An 8,347-nucleotide genomic window follows, 5' to 3' on the forward strand; every position below is an offset into this window, starting at 1 on the left:
GCACGTTTCTGAGTTCCTGTACTGCCATGTTCCTTTTGACATTCCTTTTGTCAGAGAGGGTCGAATGTGAGGACCACACCAAGGGAGCATTTGTCATTACACGCGTAATTTCTTTAATTTCTGCTCACCCAAACTCAAGCTTCGTTTTCGTTTTGCGATATTCGAGGAAAAAATACCACACGCAGAATAATCACTCATCGTTCTTTCGCCAATTTGTTGTTGTGAAGCTGGCGACACATTATGCTCGTCGCCGACCCCATTTCCGATCTTAGGTAAATAAATAAAGGAATAAAAATAACTATTTGCACCAAATCTGCATTGAGTGATTCAAGTAAGATTTGTGGGCTTTTAAAAAGAAATCTTCGAAGTAAAAAGCAAGAAAGGACGGACTGTATGTAGCCATCGTTGCTACCTATGCAAGTGTGTTGATGACCGGCCTTGTTCTCTACAGATGTTCTCTACGCACTGAAACAGCAAACAGTGCCAAAATATCATCAGTGCAAGTAACATACTCCTTCAAACGCATCATTCCTTTATTAATCCTGAGTGTCGTGTCTTTCTTTTTTTGGAGGTGACGCACTTCCAGCGTCGGGTCTTTCATGTGATATAATAAAAAAAAATGAACACAGTGGTTTGTTTTCGGTCGTGCAGAAGGTACAGAATGCCACGAATAACGACAAATGCTGTTTGGGTATGGTTTGGGTATGTGACATCAGCGACATGCCGGGAGAGAAACGGGAAAACGCACTGGTACGTCATTGGGAGTGAAAGAGTAAAGCGAAGCGTTCTACGCCTGCTTTTCCGGGGTCGGGCGGGTCTGCTCTGTCGACTTCTCGGCGAACGAAGTGGGCCGGTCCTGGAGATGGTGCAATAGTTAATTGGGCCGGTCACATGGGTCGCGGAGGAGGGGCCAGGGGTTCTCCGTGTGTTGCCTTCTTGCCGCGTAGTCACGTAATCGCAATGCATCGAAAAGCGGCCCCGCGGAAGACGCTACAAACTGCAAAGGTTCACACAAGCTGCAACGTGTTTGTTGGAGCTGTTAAAGCGAAGCCTTCTTTGCCTACTTCTGGTTGTTGGGTCGCGGTCTATCTTGCGGATATATTTGTGGATATACAGACAAAGAGTATAGAAAAAAAAGAAACCCCCCGCAAAGTGGCTTACATAACCCTTGTATGCCGACCAAGCATATGTATTTATGTTTTGAGCAATAAAAGTAAGCTTGTTAGATGAAGCCTGAACATATTATGTCGGCTCAGAGGCCTCTCTTAAACACACAGATCTGTTAATTGGGATGGTGAAATATTTTTAACGGAGAAGGCACTCACGATTTCGATTAGAGAGTACATTGCTAAAAATGTGGCCGCGCTTTGGTATTTGAGTGCGCTTCAGTGTTCATCACTGCCGTTGTCAAAGTAGGAACGTATAATACATTGACGGCACTTGATGCGTGCCTCTTGATGTCGTTCCTTTTTTTTTTCTTATATCTTGATTTATCTTCTTTCTACGTGCTTCGACTGCGGTTTTTATACACCACCTGTACCGTTTCCTTCTTTCAGTTCGGATAGAATAAAAAAAGAAATTACCTGTGACAGATAACACTGCTGCGCCTCTTTCAGTGCGTATCTGGAACACGCAGAAGTTACCTGTTTCATAAATCGAAATGCCCAGGTGTCCAATTAAAAAAACAAGATTAACCGAACCTTTTTAATTATCCGCTTTAGGACACGTGTCGCCATTGCGAAATTTAGACCGAGGCCACTGCGGCAGCTTCGTGGCTATGGCGTTGCGCTAAGCTGGAGGTCGCGGGTTCGATCCTGTCCGCGGCAGCCACGCTCAGAGGGAGGCAAAATGCAAAAAAGAAAAAAAAAACAGGCTCCTCTACCTAGATATAAGCGTACGTTAAAGCGAACCCCCAGGTACACCCAAAACAAATCCGTAGTCCCCCTCTACGGCGTACCTCATAATGAGAGCGCGGTTTCTTGCACATAATACCGCGAAACGTTAATTTAGGTCTTACTATAGCGCTATCCTTGAAATATATTCTGCATTAGAATAAAATTAATCGGATTTTCACTTATCAGCGTTACAAAAGTGTGGCACCAAGCCGTCAAATCGAATTAAATCAAATCAAAGTTTATTCCAACATTCGGGATGCTGAGGGCCAGGACGATGTTGAAAGTACAGACAACCGCTGTACAGACAACAGGAATCAAGATAACACCGCTGATGGAATGATTCCCCATCGTGGTGACTAAAACGAGCCCAGTTTTTATCATTAAACGTGGATTTATACTTTTCATTCATCACTAAAAGTCGCGAAAAATGCCATTTGGCACCCCACGCAGCAAAAACATGAAGCTGCGTAAGAGTTCCACCACGTGACCTTCTGCTAGTGTACGCGTTTCCCGGTCTCTTTATTAGTATTGACAGGCAGTATACTTTTGATTACTATAAGTTTTTCCTGACTTATAATGTGCAAGCCTTCGTTTGTAGCGAGCAGTAAAGTTTCGTTGCGTTCGCCTTCGCTTTTGATGAGTAGGCTCGGCTCGTCTATCGACAGAACAACGACGACGGGCACCACCCAGCCATGACGTAGGCTTGTACTTGGCAATGTCTGTAGGCAAACACAAGGAATGTCTGCACAACAACGCGAACTTATTGCACCAGTTTTTTAAATTTCAAAAGTGGTTTAAAAGGTCAAAATGTAGGCGGTTCACCACAGTTACACTCACTCCTGTGAAAGCAGAACGATGGGCGAGGTTCAGAATTTGCGAGGCGGGTTATCGACATCGCTCTCACTTCTCAGCGTGGCTGGAGGGGGAACTCTTCTTTTAGACGCTGCTCAGATGGAAAAATTCTGCTCGCTAAATATCCACGCGCTTTTGGAAGTAACCACTGCAGGTGTAAACACTACCTAGGGAGAGCTTTGATTTGCGCCGTAATAAACTAGGTCCTTAAACATCTATTGTCAGTTCCCATAATTGGAACGCCAATGCTTCTTTGGTGGATTACGGCGATGAATATCTTGGAAGTTGGCGATAGTCTTAGCATTTCAGCTGAGTAGACACCATTTAGCATAAAACTATGGATTTGAATTTGCAATTGGAGCGTGCGTCTTGAAGTTCATAATTAAAGTTATTCAGCGAATCAAGCTTGATAGCCGCGGGGACATTGAGATTTGTTGTGTAAGCTGTGTGCGCCTCTTTATGTAATCGGTCAACAGACAAAATACACAAATTTCACGACGAGTTTTCCTAAGGCACCGGTGCCATATACTCATCCACCGTGGTTGCTCAGTGGCTATGGTGTTTGGCTGCTGAGCACGAGGTCGCGGCATCGAATCCCGGCCGTGGCAGCCGCATTTCGATGGAGGCGAAATGCGAAAACATCCATGTACTTAGATTTAGCTGCAGGTTAAGGAACCCCAGGTGGCCAAAATTTCTGGAGTCCTCCACTACGGCGTGCCTCATAATCAGAATGTGGTTTTCGCACGTAAAACCCCATAATTTAATTCAGTTTTTGTCATATACTTATATCTTGGTTCCAGTTGTAGCTGTTTGGAAGAATGTTCCTGGTAATAGTCACAGATATCCTGAACACTGTTCTGGGCAACAGCGACTACCTTAGCGGAACATAGTTTAAGATAACTTTTACTGTCAATAGCACCATTGGCATTGTCAGATCAGTATTTTTTCGGGCTATACGTCTATAAATATAGTTGAGTCGAAAAATGTGGGCCTTTCGCGTGGGTATGCTTTGCTCGGTATGTGCTGCTCTTCAACAAGCCTCCTCGATACTAACTTGGGTTCCTGTGTAGGCGCCAGTGGGTACGCGCGGATTTCAAGGCGGCGCCGCCAGAAGGCGCGGCGCGTCCAGAAGGAAGCTCAAAAGGGGATCGCGGCACGCCTCGTACATTACGCGTTTCGGCTAAGTCGAGCGCCTCTACAAGAAGGCCTCCACAACGAAATGACCTGGACCACGATGGTATACTTCTGTCTAGGTTCCATTGTGATCTGTGCGGTGCGCGACCTTTACAACGAAGTGACCTCTATAACGAAGGATTTCGGAAACACCAAGAACTTTGTTATAAAGGCATTTGTCTGTGTTTGCATACTTGATTAGTCATTCTAGGCGAGCTTTACCTTAATTTTGGCTGCGTGTGCTTAAAGGGACACTAAAGGTTACTATTAAGTCAACGTGGACTGTTGAAATACCATCACAGAAACCTCGAAACGCTTGTTTCGTGCCAAGGAGAGACTTATATTAAGAGAAAATGCGTTCTGAAGCGTTCGCGTACCTCTAGCGCAGTTCAAATCGCCCGCCCTCCGATCGAGGAGTACTGACATCATGGTCTCATAGTGACGTTGCGCCATCGGTGAGTAGAACGGCGTCCGCAGACGGCGCTACGGCTTTTCTGCGCAAAACGCGAACGCGCGGCCAGAAACAGAGCCAAGACAGAGCCGACAGCAGAGCGAAAGCGGGAGTATGGTGGCTAGCGGAACGAGAAACGAATTACGTCCCACATTACGTCCCACGGCACACGGAGAGTCCGTTTTCGTTATAGGCTGCGGCGAGCTCGCAGCGTGGTCGGCGTGGTCTATGAGAAGCGACGAGCCTTTTCGCACTCGCAACAGGGCATAAAAATGTGCGAATCGACGCAAAACTCGGCCTAGAAACGTGCTTCGCCACAGCCAGGGCTCAATACGACCCAAGCTGGCACGACCCAGATGTCGTTTCCCGCACCGCCACCAGGCGCCGCTACTATACCTCAAACTCCAGCGCAAGACGCCAGTAAGCTGGTATTTCATTCTATGACGCTAACTTCGACGCTCGTCGCAATGGACCCTGACACCGACAGATTGGCTCGCGATGGTGGGCTCAACTTCAGCGATTTGAGCACCGACGAGCGCGACCTGCTGCTGAGGGCTCGCACTGCCGGCGTCGTTGCGTACTACGACGGCGGCCTCGACACCGGCTCTCCGGAGCGGGAAAGCAACGAGGGCTTCCCACGACATCACATGGACGCGGCATTCTCGCTGCGTGTTCCAAATGAAAGTTTTGCTAGCCAGCGGAACCCTCACAGCACGACGCGATAGCGAAACTACTGAAACTCCAAAGCGTGCGCGGCGCAGAGTCGAGCGCGCAGAGTCGAGCGAAAACGAAACCTTTCGAACACCCATATTACTGAAGGGTAACGTCAAAATGTTATTTTTTCTTAGAATCGAATAGACGTAGACAAGTAGCATTTTTTTCCGTCTTATAATCGAATGAAATGATATTTTTAATACGAGTAATTGAGTATTAGTAACACAAATTATGAGGAGTCCTTTCGTCATCGGGCTAGTACCGGAATGTCGCTGGGGGGTCTCAAATTGTGTCATGCATTTAGCTCAATTTCTCGGTTACTAAAGCTCTGTTCGCGATTATATTGACGCCTTAGACGTTCTAGAACATTGCTCTACCACTTTGACTTGAGTTTCTGGTAACCTTTAGTGTCCCTTTAAAAATAAACAGTTCAAATTTATTTTGAGAGTTTATGTGGAGCGCTATTTAGTTTGATCGAATACAAAATATTTACAACAGTTCTTCGCTTATCATAGCTTGAAAATAAGTGGAACGAGATTAAGGGTGTAGTACGGCGGCCTCTGCATGAAAACGCACAAAGTACGGCCTGCCGAGCTGCGCTGCCGTCAATGCGTGAGGGAAGTGATGCGGAGTCTTCAGTTGTCACCGCATATCTAGCCAAGGACGCTTGCGGGTGGGGAAGAGCAGTGTCCCTCTATACGCTCATATACGGGGACACTAGGGAAGAGTCACGCCAGCCGTAACAGGGATAGCGGCGGCAGCGGTTGGCACTACTGACATTAGCTGATTATTGCGATGGCAATTATGTGGACACTCCAGGCGCATTTCTGCCGTCGTCGTCACCGACTGCGTCGCCATGGCGTTCTGTATATGTTCAAAGGTGATAAGATCGTCGGCGCACACCGTATGCCATATGTACGAGTGAAAGCATGCAGGGGTGAGCTGACGATGGCGGCTTGATCTCGCGCGCGCGAGGGAGGAAATCAGCATCGAGGAGAGGGGAGGGAGGGGGGCGTTATAATCCGGCAGCTTCTGCGTGCGGCACCTCCTCGCGGGCCTTATCATGAAAGGGATCTGCGATGCGGACAGAGTGCGTCAGTGCTGATAGCTTCGTCTGCGCTGTGTTTTCGCAGGTTAGTTCGCGTTGGAAGCGAGAGGCAGCGCGAAGGCGAATTCGCTCGCAGCTGCTGCCGCACTTCCTCCCTCCGAGTTGCGTAAAGAGGCTAGGTAAACAGACTCAAAGCTGCTAAAGTAGGTTGAGAATGCTATTCGCCTTAATAAAATGGAACATAGGGCCGAACATGATACGAAGAAGTTATTGTAGGCTGGATAAATTGCGTAGAATTGCTTTTGCTTTGCTTTATTGCCTGAGAAGCGGTCACGTACGATCTTTCGCAAGGCTCTGTGATGAAAAACGTAATTTATTTCAGGACAGTACATAAAAGTGTTTATTCCCGACTGTGCACCAGTGGTTTGTATCGCATGGGCTACAAAAACAAGTTGCCGCGTGAGCTATAGCAACACCTGCTTTTCTCGTCGTTCAAAGGCGATGGCTTAGCGAAACTGCAGCCGTCGCTTTGAGCCTAACACGCCCATTAGGTTAACCCTCCTCCCGTGTGTTTCCTGCTTGGAGAGGCCTGCGATATATTTGTCTCTGTGATACGTTGCAAAACATTAATCACATAAAGTGATCATGATGACACGTACAGGCCTCTCATGCTCTGCGTCGCCAGTTGCTGTGTGCTGTATGAATCACCATAAATTGCCGAGAGACTCCCAGTTTTGAGCGCCCTCCTAAACCCGCCTCAAAATTGTCTTTTTCTCGATGCCGGGGCCCTGGGTCGAGTCATATTTTAGGTTCGGGTAATTCTTGGTACGAGAGGAGGCCGCGACAAGCAGAACGTAGTCTTTCACTGCTCCCTTTGTTTTATTAAATAGTATTGTTTTGAATTTGTAGCGTGAAACGTCTTTTGGAAGCGGGAAAAAAGGGTCATCTGCTTTACTTTGGCATCGTCGTGTGGAAGCTATTACTCGATCATGCGTGTGTCACGTGCACAGATGGCGCCGCTGCTGCACCACGCATGACGCAATCGGAGATAAATTTAGCTTCTCGCTCGGCGTTCAGAGACATAGAGCTCAGCAGTACGTTTGTCGATTCGAGCGCGAGCGGTCGAGTTTGAGAGAGCTCACTCACGCATAGTAGGTTTAAGCCATATAATTCAAACCAGTGCTCGTAAGTAGCTGCATAACGCTTACAAGTGTGGACTCTTTTTTTTTTTTGCATAAGTGTCGCGCTTACTCGGTTATGGCGCCTCTCGCGTTCGACACTCATGTTTCAAAAGTGACGTGAAGAAAGTCGGGCGGCAAGACGAAGAGATGCTAATTCGCGCCCACAACCTTTGACTACGTTGGGCCACCTACTAACAGGGAATGGTCCCGATAATAGGGAGTGAGGCCTCGCGCCATGGCGTTCGGAGAGGCGTAGCTGGGCAGTACGTTTGTTCACCCGTGTATGAATGCTTCTTTTGAGAGTGCTCGCTATGTCATAGAAGGCATGTTAGCAAACTCGTACTGGTGCTAATCAGGAGTTATAGGGACAACAAGTGCGCGCGATTTGTTGCAGAAATTTCAAGGTTGCTCGGCTGTGGCACCTCTCTCGAGTTCGACACGTGTGCTCCAGAAATGGCGTGGAGAAGCTCTGGCAGCAAGACAAAACGACATCCAGGCCCTTTGTACAAGGCGCAAATTGTCCGTCTCCATAGCAGCGCAATCGCGGAAGATTGAGGCAAGCGCAGGAACCCCAACCACCTACGAAAGTGCGGCGGGCTGGAGCGGCGCAGGGCAGTTTCGGGCGCCACCAGCAGTAGGTGGGTCCATCAGACATACGGGAAGGAGGTGCATGAAAAGTCTCTTTTGAATCCAACAAAACGCCGAGTTTGGCCGGGGCTACTGGGTAGCTGATACGCGAGCTACTTGGACGGAACGCACACGCGCTGTCGAAAAAGCACCTACGGTGTCCATGCCGGTGACCTATACGGGTGATATAGTTTCCGTTTTATCGGTGCTCCTGCCGGCAGCGAAACACGAACCCTGCTGTCTCCCTAAGCGAGCCGCTATCTCGGCCACTGGCACGTTGCTGCTGTAACAGCAGCAGAGAGTGACACGTGCTCAGCCAAGGCGCGGCGAGGTCAGAGGAGTCAGGGGACACGGTGCGCCAAAGTGCCCGGTACTTCCTGAACTAATAAGGTAAGTCTTCTTTACA

The sequence above is a fragment of the Dermacentor variabilis genome, chromosome 10 (genome assembly GCF_050947875.1).
Source record: "Dermacentor variabilis isolate Ectoservices chromosome 10, ASM5094787v1, whole genome shotgun sequence".
Taxonomy (NCBI): domain Eukaryota; kingdom Metazoa; phylum Arthropoda; class Arachnida; order Ixodida; family Ixodidae; genus Dermacentor; species Dermacentor variabilis.